The sequence below is a fragment of the Falco rusticolus genome, chromosome Z (genome assembly GCF_015220075.1).
Source record: "Falco rusticolus isolate bFalRus1 chromosome Z, bFalRus1.pri, whole genome shotgun sequence".
Taxonomy (NCBI): Eukaryota; Metazoa; Chordata; class Aves; order Falconiformes; family Falconidae; genus Falco; species Falco rusticolus.
In genome coordinates, this window is record NC_051210.1 from 44,656,734 (window position 1) to 44,672,286 (window position 15,553).

The following is a 15,553-nucleotide window of genomic DNA, read 5'->3' on the forward strand; positions in this document are numbered from 1 at the left end:
CATAAAATGCTGTAGCTATTTCAAAGTCAGTGAGGTGATTTTGACATGATGATACAAGTTGCTGTGCATTGAAATGAGTACTTCCCAGTCAACTGCTTTATGAAAAGCATGGACATTTAAAACACTATTTGTAAGTGACAGAAGGTGTCATCTCCAATATCTGGCTGTTACTTGAGCAGCAGCGTTACTTATTCTGGTGATGGAGCAGTAGCCATATACTCTGTGCCTGCAGCTCAGCAGCATGCTTTTGCTGTTTTGTGTTTTTCATTTTTAAATGTCAGCCCTGTTAATCATAAAGCCCTTAAGTGCCAGTGCTGCTCTTTGGCATGGTCCTACCTTGGGTTTTTTTGCTGCAGTTAAAGCAATTTGGGCTGTCTGCCAGGTCAGAGTTATTGCAGCAGGGTGGGCAGCAGCCTTCTTCAGCATACAGTGGTGTGATAGCTGGACACAAGACAAGAACAAAAATAAGAATATTTAAAGATAAATCATGCTGAAATTGGAGAGGATCTTTCTGCATTCATACTGTATTCAGAAGTTCGGTTCAGTATACAAATCACAGGAGAAAATGCCTACAGGTAGGTACCTCTTTGTCCTGGTGTCTCCTGGACTTTGTATTCACCTACAAAACAGTCTGAGTTGCACATTCCACTCAATAAACTGTAGCTCTGTACACAAGATGTGAACCCAAATGCTCCCTTCCCTAGAAAAGCAAATGAAACTGTCACAATAGAAAAAAAGTCATCTAACTTCCTTTAAAAATATACTGAGCACCCTGGCCAAAGGAAAGGGCTGTTTGTCATTGTGATGAATCGACAGTGAGGAGTCCAGCAGGAAGAGGTCAGTATTTAAAAGAAAAAAAAAAATTAAAAAGCACCTGGCCTGAGACTGGTCTTGAAACTTCATGTGCTCACAAAGTGTATTTCTTGTGTGTTTTGAAATTTATGAAAAACAGATTATGAACTGTCCGACTGTGTTGGACTTCTATTTTTTTTTTAAGTGGTGCCACTGCTTTGCCACCTACTATAGCTGTTCGTGTCATGTCTGCACATGGATGTTCAGAGGCATTCAAGAGGATCAGTCAGGTCAGTGCACTAAAGTAAAATATTGGGAAACCTTGGCCAGATATTCTCATTTGCAAAGGCGATAGGTGTTAGGCCTAGCAAACCCCTTTCAAACCACAATGAATTAAATCACATTTGTTTGAATAATATTAATTCTTTAGGTGCATAGGAAAAGTTGTGGTTAACTAGGTGCAAACAGAGCATCATATGTGCTTTGTGTGTGTCATCATATGAGCTTTGTTGCTGTGAGGATATTTTTGAAGACACACACTGGGTACGGTTCTTCTGTGAAATATTGAAGTGAATGTTTCGCCCTACATAATGTTTAAACATGTCCCTCCAGTTCCCTGCAACTAGACATTTTCTGTCTGAAAATAAAAAATTAGATATGCTAGTAGTTCACAGTAGCAGCAGTTAAACATGTGAAGTTAGCAGCTTTCTGTGACCTGGTTAATTTATTATGTGATCTTTCTGACTGATGCAGGATTTAGCTTTCTGCTCCTGAGAAAGAGACACTGTACCACTTCTTGGCTCCTACATCAACATGGCAGATACATTTCAGAACACTTACAGCTTTGCCATTTAGAGGGATTGGTTTGTATTTCATCTTAGTGTTTCCATAATTATGACAGAAAATCTGTCCTGCCATATAAATCCCAAATAAAATAAAAATCAATCATTGAAACAGTCTGCAAATTGAAATTGCAATCTCCTTTTGTCCCAAATTATGCCTGAATATTTCTGTCTTTTATTATAGTGTCTTGTGCTGTTACATTTTAATGATTCCTGAAGGTAGCTTCTTTTCAGTTATTTCTACAATTTTAAGTATTGTTATGTCATAATTAGTGATCTGCAGTATCCAATATATCCACTGTCCTAAAGTGTTCATATATTACAATATGATGCAGTCTGAGCCTGGTATAGTAGGGTGACACCCTCTAGCTACCATCTGATGCTGTGGAGAGAGAATAGAACGCTGTTTCCAAGCACAATAATGCTGTTCATTTCAGAATTAGACACAGTGTAATTTAGGTAAAAGAAACCAAATACATAAATGTGTCACAAAACAAAACAGTCAGTCTCTCAAAGTTAGCTCTACAAAATACTGGACTACAGACGTCACAGTACTTTTTCTGTTTTTCCACCTTGAAGATACGTTTTGTGGCCTTTTGATTTTTAAGTTGTGTTGCTGCTTGTTGATCTAATCTTACAGGATTGTAGCTCTGTGGGGCTTTTTTGAATCTGCAATTAAAGGAAAAAAGTTTTGGTTTTGACTGTCTTACAAGGTTTTTTTTGTTCATTTCAGCACATGGAGGGTTATTTCCTGCTGCCTTATTCAAAATTGTTTTTAAAATCAACCTTCTTCAATTTTTTAAATTCATGAAGTTTGGCATTCATTTTTATGTTCAATACCGTACTTTTAAATTTAAGAGCTGTTGTAATAAAGAAAAATGTAAATGTCATCTGGAGATTTACTAGGACATGGTTCTGAACTGCTCATCTGAAATGAGGAGCAGTCCAGAACTGTGCCTTACTAAATCATGTGCTTATTGCAAATGAAGAGAATAATTCAGCTTAATATTGTAAATTTCAGCCATTTTAATATTGTAAATTTCTCCAAAGCCAAAGCCAGCTCTGCAATCCAAACAGATAGTACAAACAGGAAAAGCTGGGACATATATTAATTTAGGAGACTCGGCGCAGGAAAAAATTCACACGGAGATTTTGTACTGGCCAGCCACAGGATGCTATTACCCTTTACCTAAGAGGTCAAACTCTGAGTAGGAAGGGAAGTAAAATAAAAATTTGGGAAGAAGGTGTGTGAAATAGCTTTTCTCAATGCTATCACCTAGCCATTTCCCTCCGATAGGGGGGCTCTGAGATGTGTCAAGTGGAAATTTTATGTCTGCAGAAAACTAAGAACTTGGTTATGCTTGGCACAGACTTAATTCAACATGTTAATCATTTCCTAAATGTTGAAAAGATTTGTGTGTTCTACCTCACGCACGGAAAGGCTGCTGAGAAGGTTGTAGGTCTCAGCATTCAATTCTGTATTTTGTTCCAAGCAGTCACAGCAGTGAAAAAATAGATGTCTGATGAAAAAGGAATCATGACACAGTAGGCTATTCATTTTGCTGTGGAAAAAAACGCCCAACCAAAACAATAAAACCAAAGTGGGGTGGAGACTGAACTTGGCACTTCAGTTAGCATTTCCAGTGGTTTCAAATAAATATGATTTTTTATAAGTTGATGGATTAGCTGACAGTATCCATTAGCTCCACGCAGCCAGTCAATACACTTTGTTGTTCTGCCTGTTACTGCAAAGTAGTTCAAACTGTTGACATTTCAAATGAAAGACAGGAAAGGAAGTGTTTTGAGTAAGGAGGAGGGAGAACTGTAGACATACTAAGCCTCTTCTCACTAGAGGAAATGGTGGGCATTTTTAGTAATAAGATACGCACTGAGTAAAGAAGTAGAGATGTGCATAACATGGCACAGGGGAAAAAGGACAAATAGTAATAAAAATAGTAAAAATAGTTACTGATAACTGCAAATCTAAATGAGATAGTTGTGCCATGGCTATCTCAGTAACAGGTGCAAAGTCCATACGGCTAGGAGACAGTCTGTAACAACGTGAGTCACTTCCACATCTGATCCTATCTGCAGCTCAGAACTTCCTAAAAGCTCTGTGTTTAAAAAAACCTAAAAATCAAATCTGTCTCTTCTCTTTGAGAATAATTGACAGAGGTCTGGGGCAGCACAGTGGATCAAAACCTGGCAGTCTAACAGCAGGGCCCTCAGCAACAATATTGTTAGTAATTTTTTTACCAGGCCTAGTTGTGAATATTAGTTGCAGGTGGTATTGAAAGCCTCTAGTACTGCAGTGCATATTGGCAAGTGGCAAAAGATTAATCAGGGGCAGATGTAGTAGGAGATAAGGAGAGTTTTCTCCCCTTTCGCTATTCTGGCTACAACATGTCTGCCTTGAGCAGGGGTCCCAGATTTTTTGCAGGGTCCAGACACAGGCTACAGTGTCCTTCATATAATGCATGTCACAGCAGAAAGCTGCACACTGTCAGGGTGAGCATGAGACCTGAAAGTCCAGGCTGCAGCACCAGGCCTCTGCGGATGCCTGCAAATGTGCAAAGCATTCGCTGCTGCAGCCTGTGCAGCACAGCCCAAGTAAGTGAGGGTCTGAAAGGAAGAGCGAGCAATGGCAAATGAGTTTAGAAGGGGTAGAGGCTTCTTTGTCTAGAAGCTATACAAAATATTCAATACTTAGATTTTATATGCTTCGTTCTCCTTTTGGTTTTGCTTAAGGAAATAAAGTGAGGCAGAAATTTTCTGTGAGAAGACTGTTTATAGCCTTAACAAATTATGTCAGTAAGAACATTCTCCTCCCTAAGCTGATTACCCAACTTTTTCATTTTCTCACCAGCTTCACTTTCCCCTGGCATCCACAGCTAACTGTGGTGCTGGTGTGAGCTTTCAGGGCAAACAAACCAGGTGTTAGCCTATCCCAGTGGGGTCAGAGGCAGGAGGACAGACTGGGACACTTAGAGCTTAAGGTCACTTTCAGTGAGCAGCAGAACATCCAGGAGCTACCCTGGCACTGCTGTGGGGTCACCCAATAGTGGACTTGCCTGCCAGGGAGAAGTAGAGAAGCAAGAGCCAGAAGATAGTAGCTCAAGGGAACAGGTGTGGTGGGGGAGGAAGGAAAGGCAGCTACTCAGGTCCCTGAGATTAGAAACAGTCATCTGAGTCGTTGGATCCTGGTGCTGCTTATTTGCCTGGCCATTGGTGAGGATGTCTGGTTGAAAAGCTGGTGGCAAATTGCCCTGAGAGGTGGAAATCAGGATCTCAAGAAAGGGCTCGGGTTAAGGAAGGCAGGGAAGTCCAACCTTCCCTCTGCTGTTCTTCTGTGCTGTCTTTTCTGTTTATCATTCCTGAGGGAGTGAAACTTTTCAGCCAAACCCACAAGCCAGGCAGGTGGTGGGGAGGAATACCAGTGGCTACAAAAGGACAGTAACATCAGTGATTTCAGTGTCTCCCACTTCACAGATGATAGTGCAAATAAAATACAAGACTCGTGAATCTTGGGACATCGGGGTGTTAGCAAAACGATTGTTGTACCCTGAGAGAATAAATAAAAAGCCAGGGCTATTCAGTGCTGTCTGTCCTTTTAAGTCGTCCTGCTGTCTGAACTCAAACCAAGTGCGTGCAGGGGACTGCACCCTGTCCCCTCCCCTGCGGGGGTGGCGGGGGGAGCCCCAGCCCTCCATGCTGCTGGCTTGGGGCAGTGCCCAGTGCCAGCCTCGGGGCTGGGGCACTTTGCAGTGGGGTTCGTGCTGCGGGGGTGGCAGGTGTTAGATTCATAGAGTGTTTATGGTGGAAAGAAATTGCCTGAAGAAAATCTTGACCTAGCTTTTATACTTTGCACTATGTATTAGTTATATATTTATATATAGGTTAGTGGTAGTATAGTTTAGGGAGTGAAGAACAGAGTGGCAAAGACTTTTTAAAATGTCTTTTTTATTTTCCTGAAAGTTTTGTTCTTCTTGGGGAAAATGAGCATTTTGTTCTACTTTCCTTAGCCCTTTTCACTCTAAAGATGCGGTTACCTTTCAAGGCTTCTGTAGTGGCAAGGTCCTATGAGTTTAAATCCTTTCTCTCTCGCACTGCCATATTGCCTTACTGGCTTTTTTTCCTGCTGAAGTTCCGTTTTCTACAGGTTGGGTTACAACATGCTGCTCCAAGCAGCCTAGTCTGTCTAAATGCCCCGTGGGGTAGAGGGCAGTCCAGGTCTCTCTCTAGCATCTAGATGTACCTAACCATACTAGCACACAAGCATTTTTAGCCTGCTTATACAAGTAACCCTGAAAGTAACTTGCTGGTGACTGTTGCTCAGTCTTGCAAGATGCAGAAATTCAGTCACCAGATTTAGAGAGAGTTCCCTCTCTCAAAAAATATATATATTCAAATATAAATATATATATATAAAATATAAAAATATTTGTATTTTTTCATGGCTATAATTAGAACAAATCCTTATGGAATACCCTTCTTGGTGTCATCTGTGAGTATACGAGGAACACTCTGGGAAAGCTAGATATTTGTTGTTAATTTTACGGAATTAAGCAGGACTCATTTTTTTCATTCTCCTACTCCCCACTGCCCTGTAAATCTTAAGATTCCCCAGCCCCCCCACCCCCCCCACCCCCCCCTTTAGAGACTAGTCATTTCACAAACTCTGAAAAAATGTGCAATAGTTGATGATATATTGGACAGCCATACAGTTGTAATTAAAGTTTTTCACTTTACCTCTAAAACTTCGGGTGAAGTAGACCTGTGTCTTTCTGATGTTTGTCTGCAGTTGGATATCCTCTGTTCTGTTGTCAGTTACTTCTAAAAACTTGAGAAATTGTCAAGGCTGAATTCTGATTAGACTATTGAAACTGTCTATGGACTACATATGCAATAAATACAAATTCTCATTTCTCTTACTTGCTTCCAGCTACCTTACCTTGTGTTTTGTTTCATTTATGGGTAGTTTTAAATGCTGTAATTAAACACTGGTTATATGTGTGAAGAAATAAGCCAAAAATATTGCTGAAGTATGTATTGAAAGGGACTTTGATCCTGATGAGACAATTGTTGTAATAGAAAAAGTAAATACCGATAAGGTAAGGCTAAACTGAGAAGTTAATTATTGCTGAAGAATACAGTTTCGACACAATTTAAAGCCTTGCAAGTAAAAACAAAGATCTTTTAAAAAGTGGAGTACTTTCCCTCCTCCATTTAATCTTTGCTCCTTTAGCAGTATTTGTTGTTTTATATAGTATTTGCTAGTCACCCCCAGAGGGGGATGTACACAAGCAATTAGGCTTCTGATACTTGGCATGAGTGATAACCATAAACTTTATAGTCAGACGTAAATGTTTAAATGCCCCAGCTTATTTACTGCTATTGTCTATGGAAGGAATGGAATTAGACTATCTTTTATTTAAAAAAAAAAATATTTTTTTTTGCATGTCAGAAAGTTCCCAGAATGGACAGGTGTGATACAAAAGATTTTTCTACAACAAACTGTGCAGGGGGTATTTCCAGTAATATAACCAGAGCTTTCCCAAGAGTAACCTTGTGAAGCTGTCAAGAAAATCAGTCATGAAAAGGCAAAATGTTTATCCTTGGCCTTTGAACCAATGCCAAATGAAAAGAACAAACAACTGGGTTTATCCATAGAAAGATCTTTCACTTGTCAGTTAAAACTTTACTTTGGATAGTGTGACAAGTTACGTTGCATAATGCCACAGGAGAACTAAGTAATTAATTAATGACAAAGTTGCCTGCCTTCATGGGAAGACTGCCAGGTCGGAGGCTTCATCCCTCTGTTCTGGCTTACCATCATTCTTTGTGTAAGAACAACCCTCCAATAAGAACAAGCAAGTTTGTGGCTTGTTGAACTTTTTTGTGGTGTTTCTTTCTGCCTCAGTGTCTACCATGCTGCACTTGAGGATCCTATAAGCCTCTGTTTAAAACTATCTGTGCTTCTTCTGGTTGCAAATGAAAAGTGTAAATATAAAAGTCATGTGTGTATGATGTTGTGTGATTCTGAAGCAGTTATGAAACCATGGATCAGAGAAAAGTGTAAACTAACCATTTTACAAAAATGGGGCATTAACTCTGGAAAAAAAACCCCTCTGCTTTATTATTATACTGTTCTGGATTTTTAAAGGCAAAAATGTATGACCTTTTCATCATTATGGGTATGTTCTTTCTCTTTTTGTTTTAGAACTGAAACACCTTCTCTTTAAAATTCCTATTCAGGCCAGGCTGTGACTCAACATCACATTGATTCTTGCTTCTTTATCAGAATGAGTAACAACTTCCAGCTCAGTCTCCCCAGTTTCTTTCTAGAAACAGAAACTGATCACACCATGCCATTTCTTGAGCTAAGGTTTACTGCAGCTCTGAAGTACTGTAGTGCTCTGCCCCTTCAGTCTATTCCAGCATGAAAAAAGTTGAAAGCCCTTGGAAATCTGAAGTACAAAAATTGAAAACTACTGGAGGATTTGTTATGGGCAAGACAGCAGCACCCTTCCAAAAGGTCACAGAGATCTCATTATTGCAGTGTCTAGGTGGTTTGGCCTGATGGCATTATAACTGAATTTTTTTATACCTTCTTTCTTTTTGCAGCTATCTCTTTGTAAAACACACAAAACAGGTGACAAGGAAACACAGATAGTCTAATTTAATGCAATCCTGAACTGGAAAAATTAAGTTCCCAGTCTGAAATTCTGCCCACATTTCTTGTGCTAATCTCATTTCAGGATGTAACATACCTTAAATCAGTACTGTTTCCTCAAATATGAATTTTTCTGGACTCTATTGGAGTATAGCATGGTCTGATCATAGATATTTGTGTGGTAAATTGTAGGACTGATTGGGGGCGGGGGAGGCGGGGGGAGTCCTATGCAGTAAAATGTCTTACAGGACCTGATTCCAATTTCATACCAGTGTGAATATCAGCTGGTTACAATGCAATTCAGTGCAGATGAACCAGGGTTATTAGTGTGAGAATAACACATGAGGTTAAAAACTAGACTTCTGGATTAGGCATTAATAGCCTAATGTAAACTTTTGGGAAAGATCCTCTCTATAGCTCTGCTCAGTCCTCTTGGGAGCATATGAAAATCAGCCTTCTCAATTAACACACCTGAGTTAGGGGCTTATGTTTAGGTGCTATGAGTATCCCCTAAATTGGCTGATTGCTAGCCTCAGTGTCCATATTCATGCCTGTGCCAAATTCCATAGCTGTACAAAGCTACAGGTGCCCTGAACTCCTGTCACATTAATTCATCACTGTGGTGACTCCAGCAGTTATGATTTTGATTGGAAGACAATGAAAGAAAGACTATTCCACTCATTTACAGACAATTCTCTGTGTTTGTGGAAATCACCTGGTTAAACATAGACTATCTGTGTAACCAATGGTCTTCACATAATGTGTTTTCTCACTTTCTTGCCCTTGGTTTTGTTTGCAATAATCATCAATTGCCTCTACACTGGACTCTGCAAACTAGTGCTAAGACCATACAGCCACTTCTCAAGCAGCTGAAGCAAGGTCTTGGTGCTAAGAGGCACCTATTTTATGCTTGGGCATTCCATTAACCAGAAACGTGGTGGTGTTCACAGTGCCTCTATGTATAATTTTTTTTGTCTTCTTCCTACACCTTCTAGGCAGCAACAACCTTATTTACGCTGGATGAAATTCTGGTGCTAAAATCCCAACCTGGGCTTAAAAAAAAATTCTTACCGGAAGAAGAGTTGTCTGAAGATGGTGGTAGGGAGGTAAATGCCCTCAGATCATGAATGTGGTAATATTATTACAGCACTGAAGCACACAGACCATCTTTTTATTTACTAGATGTCCTCTAAAATATTTTTACAAACTGACGAGCTATACTCTTCATAACTCTAAGACCAGAGAGATTAGTTTGGTAAATACTGCCTTGAGTGTTACAAAACATTGGATAGGGTTTTACACATTAGTTTGTTATTGGAAAATTTGTTCTAATGAAGCCTGGATACTTGAGAGAATTGGCCTTTTTAAGTAACAAAAAAGGCTGGACAGAGAGTCCTGTATAATGCATAAAGCCTGCAGCTATACTGTGATTCTGTAACTACGCGTAACTGGAGAATACCATCAGCAATGTATCTTGACTGTGCTGTAGTTCAAGCAATACCACTTAGTTACTTGGGTTCTTCCTAGATTTAGCCTTCATGTAGCAGTCACTTTTGAGGGGAAAGTATATATACCTAAAAAAAAAAAAAGCTGTGGGGGGGGGCACTTGTGGATGGCACAGGACTGAAAGTGTTACAAGAGTTAGCTATGTTAACAGATGTAACTCCTCATAACTGGAAGATCTTAATGTATACTGTTTTTTGTGTCCCTGCTTAATAATATTTCTTTGATTCCACATTGAAGCCTGTGGTACAGTTAACATCATTAGCACTCCTGATATATCCAAAGTGGGCACCCTGGTCCACAAGCAAAGTACTTCTGGGTGGTACCATTTCTGTTAAACTCTCTGTCTTGTATGCTGCAAGAAAAACATTCAGTGAACAGGACATCCTCAGAGATTTCAACTCTGCTAAGAACAGTAGCTTTGGAAGATGTCAATGAACTGTATTTCTGTGTATTTTGCACTAATGTCATTTTATATCTGAATTCATATTCAATAGTAAGTATGTTGGGGTAAAACCAGAGCATTTGTTTGTATGTGGAGGCGGGAAAAGAACTATATAGAATGTTCTTCATGTGAACTCTTTATACTCTACAAAAGCTGGAAAAGGAACCACAACCCTCAGTGATGCTCCTTTCTGCCAGTTCTCTGGAGTCAATCAGAGCTGGATGTGTACAAATGCATCAAATTTATCCTGATACGTTATAGACCAAAATGGTATGTCAAGTATTTGCATGGCAAAATTGATATGTGCTGAGACAGACGTCACTCAAAACTCATTGCATTAAACCTTTTTTTAATTCATCCATCTCTCTGTAACCTTCTCTGGATGAGCTCTAGGTTACAATGACATGTGGTTCTAATTTCTTGATATGAAGAGGTCTCATAACTGATTTACTTCTAGACCTGCAACTGACTGACTTTACACTGGACAGGAAACTTTTCAGTTAGAATGCCTAGAAACCAGCAGGAGCTGTAAATAGAAATAAGACTCAACCCTGTCCTTCTTTTGTTTTTTTAAATCTTTGATAAAACTATTAAAACCAGATGAAGTGAGCTGCACCCAAGAGTTAGCCTTTTCTACATATGATGCTGAATATTTCTCACACTGTTTAATACTGTTGTTTGTTCTGGTACGATTTTCCTGTTGGGCTGCACTTGTTGGACTGTATAGACTAGTAGCAACAATCTTAGGGAAGACATTATCTCAATGTCTGTGACATTTGAAAGGAATTAATCCTAGCGAATAACCAAGCTGACCATTCAGTAAGAATGATACATCGGTTGCCTCAGAACTCTTAAGAAAGTGCGAGTTCCCTTCACAACTTGGGTGCTCCTTAATCCCCTAATAAATCTTTAAATGCCTCTAAATATTTCTTTTCCTCTTGCTACCCCTTCACATAATTCTGATTTTATTATAGATACTTAAACTTGTTTTTCACCACAGTTTGAAGTAGCAAAATAGAAAGCTGTGATAGTACACCAGGGTCTTCACAAAAAAGCAGAAAAGCATTCTGAAAGCCACAGCTTCTGAAAAACGGGTAAGGAAGGAAAAGTCATCTGCTGGAGGAGGAAGTTATTTTAGGAAAATTCAGGTAAAGTGAATGTGACAAATCCTATTAATACACATACGTATTGTGAACACTAATATCAATAAAGTATCGATAAAGATACTTGGTTAGAACAAGCTGCATCACATAATTTAGTCTATATTTTTCCTAAAATAAATGTAGTTCTAGAGGAGACACAAAAATCTGCCAGTTATTTCTCCTTTCCAGAAAGAAAATGGAGAATGTGATAGGAAATTAGAATGAACTCCATTAAAAGCAAAGAAATGGGTGTATGTGCACTTTAAACTAGAGAACTTAGATTCTTCATGTTAGCTGGAAGAAGTCTGCCATTCCAAAAATACGTTAAACAACTACCAAAAGAATTAAGATTTCACGTGTCAGCAACCATGTTGTATTGGAACTACAATACAGAAAAGTAAAATTGCAGGCAAAAATCCAGAGGAAAGAAAAGGATCCAGCTAAGTGTCAGTGAGGTAGGTACCTGCGTATGTCACACAGGAGCAGTGGCATGATTCATATTCACTGCTACCACAGTATTTTCCTTCTTCACAGCAGGTAACACATTCGGTGCCATGAAAACCATTGTAAAAAGGGGGAATACACCGTGTTTGAGCTCTGAGCAGGTAACAGCAGCAGAGGACAACAAGGTCATTCACAAACCAGTGACTCTCCTTTAATTAAAGAACAAGTCAAATATTAGACTTAACCAGATTTCTTCACTGGTCACATTTTAGGAAATTAGAGACAGTAATTACTTCAAGTAGGGATTAAATGCAGTTTTGGCCACAGTGAAATAGCAGCTGTTTGTGAACTCGTAGCAAATATTACCAAGTAGTAGTGGACAGAAAAAAATGAACAATGCCACTGCATATTGAAAAAAATCAGGTATATAACCCACAATTGCCTATGAGCAATTTGGCACAGAGTCAGCACATCCACATACAGAAAAATGCTAAGGGACTTGTTAACAACATCTTGTGCTTCTCTTGGAAGACTAGCAGCAGCTCCTGATACCATGACACGGTACAGGCTAAGAATAGATTCACAGCAAAGGAAATCGTCACCTCTTCCTGCAATAGCAGTTTCCTTTGAAACCTCCTATGTAAGTGCCAGTTTTATGGTTTTACGTGGCTGGGACATTTGTCAAGATTACAGTTGCAGGTATTTTGCCTTGCAGGCACTTTTGAGAGAAAGCACAAAAGAGTGAGTAGCAGAGAAAAACAGCATAGCATTGCCATGTTTCTGTGTTCCTAAGTAAACATTTCTGCTTTCATGTTACAGGGTGTCTACAGCAGGATACAGTCTCAGTTTCGAAAAACAGCTTAAATCAGTAAATACAACAAATGTAACCACACCTGCTTGGTGGCTATTTTTCCTCAGCTGTGTATTTCAAAGTGCTTTACAAGGCAGATAGCATTATATTTTTATGGGTGGGAAAACTAATAATTTGCACAAGTTTAGTTAATGGGCCAGTAACTGGATCAGAACTGGAATCCAGGTTTCTCAAGTCCCACTCAGGGCCCTGCCCATTGATAGCTTTGCCAAGACAATGCAGCAAGTCTTGAACTAGTGAACGTGAAATGTATGTCCTGCAGGGCTCTGTTTATTTGCCACCCTCACACAGATGGTATTCTTTCAAAATGTTGTTAGCAATTGTCTCATCTCACTACTACAACCAAAGAAAACATGAAATTTTGGTTCTTTTAATATTTTTTCTTTCAGTTTCTCCTTCTTTCCTCATGCAGAATAGACTTGTCTCCCCTTTTCCATGCTACCATTGTTAATTGACTGGGAAGCACATAAACATAACTTTTGACATAAACTGGGTTTGTGAGAAGTAAAAATGTCAGCATAGCATTTTTTAGAGACTGTGACCCGTAATATCAGAAAGCTGTAATCTTGAGTTTTCAAATATGTTTTGTTATTGTAGGAACTTCTAAATTTTGACTCCACTAATCTCATTTTACAGAAACACAGAAGGCCACACCCAGTTTCCTATGGTTTTCCAAAACCTTAATATAGACTGCAGATTTAAAGGGAAGCAGGTGCTACTCTTTCACAGAGAGTTAAGACTAATGTTCTTCCCTTTCCATTACATTATACATCCTCTTTCAAAAGTCACTTGTAAAAAATAAATATGTTTGTACTAAGAAGTGTGCAAGCACTTGAAAAACCTAAATGCAACATAAATACAGCAAAACATACTTGCAAAAAGTAAAGGAACCTAGTTATTGTTGTCGGGGATTCAGATAACATGTAGCTGTTACCAGCTGCAAGATGAAAGTCCACTTTGCCAGAAGGTACAAGATAATTGTTAAAACATCCATGGAACAGCTGTGTTCTGTAAGAAGAACGCCTACAGATACCAAATACTGAGCTTATAATTTTTGTGGTGTAAAGTCCTTTCGATCCTTTACAAATTTAATGAGAGTTTTCTACCTTTTCTGCTAGAATCAAAAGGTTATTCATTCACTCATAAAGGAGCTTGAAATGTGTATGGCTGCTTTGTGGGTTTTACCCACCAGTTTCAAGAATTAATGTTGTTCCCCCTACCAGCAAGAAACATCCACTCTTGTTTAGACTGTGTGAACAATATGTTGTAATAGAATTAAGCCTATGATACGTGAGATATGGCAGGATCACTGGGCACCTCTGTGTGCACACATTAAAATTTGTAGTGTGCTTTGCCTGCTCTCCAAATCATAGTGAAAATAATACTAATTCCTTTGAGAGAGGAACATTTACCTTCCAGAAGTGATTTGCACATAGCTTATGTTCCAATCAAAAAAAGGAAGAAAAAGTTTTCCACTCTGTGAAGGACATCTCCACATCTGGAGGAAGAAATATTAATGGGACAAAGGAGACTTGAAAGCAAGTGGACCAAGAAGAGCTGAAACAATATTCTTCTAGAATGGTCAGCTACATGCACATGTCCTGTAATGCTAGCCTTCTTATTTTAGACACATAGCTTTTAAGCACTGCAGTTAGCATTTTAGCTAATGTTTTTTATATGTGCCTTTTCATGTAGCAGAAACATTTTGTGAGGGTCATTCAAATAGTTTTAATGATGTCCAATAACCTACACATGCAGACATTCTTAAGCATTTTTACAAATCCACTGTTCTTCGAAGCTCACAAAGATATAACTTTATGGCTTCAAATACCTTATTCAAATATTTTTAAGTAAACAACTCAGTCTTAAAATTCAGAATTCATTTTTTAGCAGCTCAGTAAGAACTTCCTTACTGCTTTGTGAGTTCATTTAGCTGCCTGAAGTGTAATGTACCTTGTAGTTTACTAAATTATAAATTAATAATTCAAAAGTGATGTTATGGCAGTCCAAAATACATTTCATAGCAGAACTCTTGTAATTCATTTTTAGAGGTCAGAAAGTAGTAATAGATTTGTCACTTCCAATGCAATACTGTCACTTTCTGACTATTCAATCAAGTATCAGGAATAAGTGTTAATTTTGCCTTAGTGATAAATAATTTCCAATATTTATTCAGAGTATTCAGCTCTCTAATAAATACATTTTGATCTGTATTCATACATAAACAGTGTTCATACATAAACAGCAGTATTTTTGTTTGTATATAGTAGATCTCTTTCAAAATGTGTCTCAAGGATGAAATTTTCAGCAAGCACAGGGGCGGTTTTACACTCATTTCCCACGACCAGCAAATAGAAGTACCAACTCCTATGAGTCTCTCATGAAAGTCTTTCCCTCAATCTCCATTTATTTTCAAGTGCTTATACCAAAACAAGTGAGTGAAACTGAACTGTGGAGTGGGAATTAAAAGCAGAAGAATGTCGGTAGCCCCAAAATTTCTTCCTAAGGGCTCTGTTTGTAAGTGGACTAATCTGAGGTCTGCACACTTCGCCCCCACGCACAGGAGCAAAATGCAACCTACTAGGGTACCAAAGCAAGGATTTCTTTTTTTGTGTGCAACAGACTTTTCTAGTCATGTAAACACTGACAAATGTCACTGTTTTTCTTATGGGTAGGCTAAACAGGACAAAGCAAAGCAAAACAACATGGAAATAAATCCTTTGGCCCTATATCCCTGCAAGAGTCACTGGCACTGTGAATGCGGTAGAATGACTCCAGGTTGCTCTAACTAGAAGTCCTATCTGACAAAACCAAATTTAGCACACAAGAAAACAGATGCCT

General features: G+C 38.8%; 1 long non-coding RNA gene across 3 annotated transcripts; it reads left to right on the plus strand.

The window, feature by feature from the left end:
* Positions 1–720: 720 nt before the first annotated feature.
* Positions 721–12,737, plus strand: LOC119141830. Of its 3 annotated transcripts, XR_005102051.1 has the most exons (4): positions 728–837; positions 998–1,082; positions 1,546–1,655; positions 12,661–12,737. It is a non-coding gene; the product is annotated as an uncharacterized LOC119141830 (long non-coding RNA). The 3 variants fall into 3 exon arrangements; XR_005102052.1 differs by lacking the exon at positions 12,661–12,737 and having other exon boundaries at positions 721–837; positions 953–1,082; positions 1,546–2,340; XR_005102050.1 differs by lacking the exon at positions 12,661–12,737 and having other exon boundaries at positions 731–837; positions 1,546–2,340.
* The last annotated feature ends 2,816 nt before the right edge of the window (positions 12,738–15,553 follow it).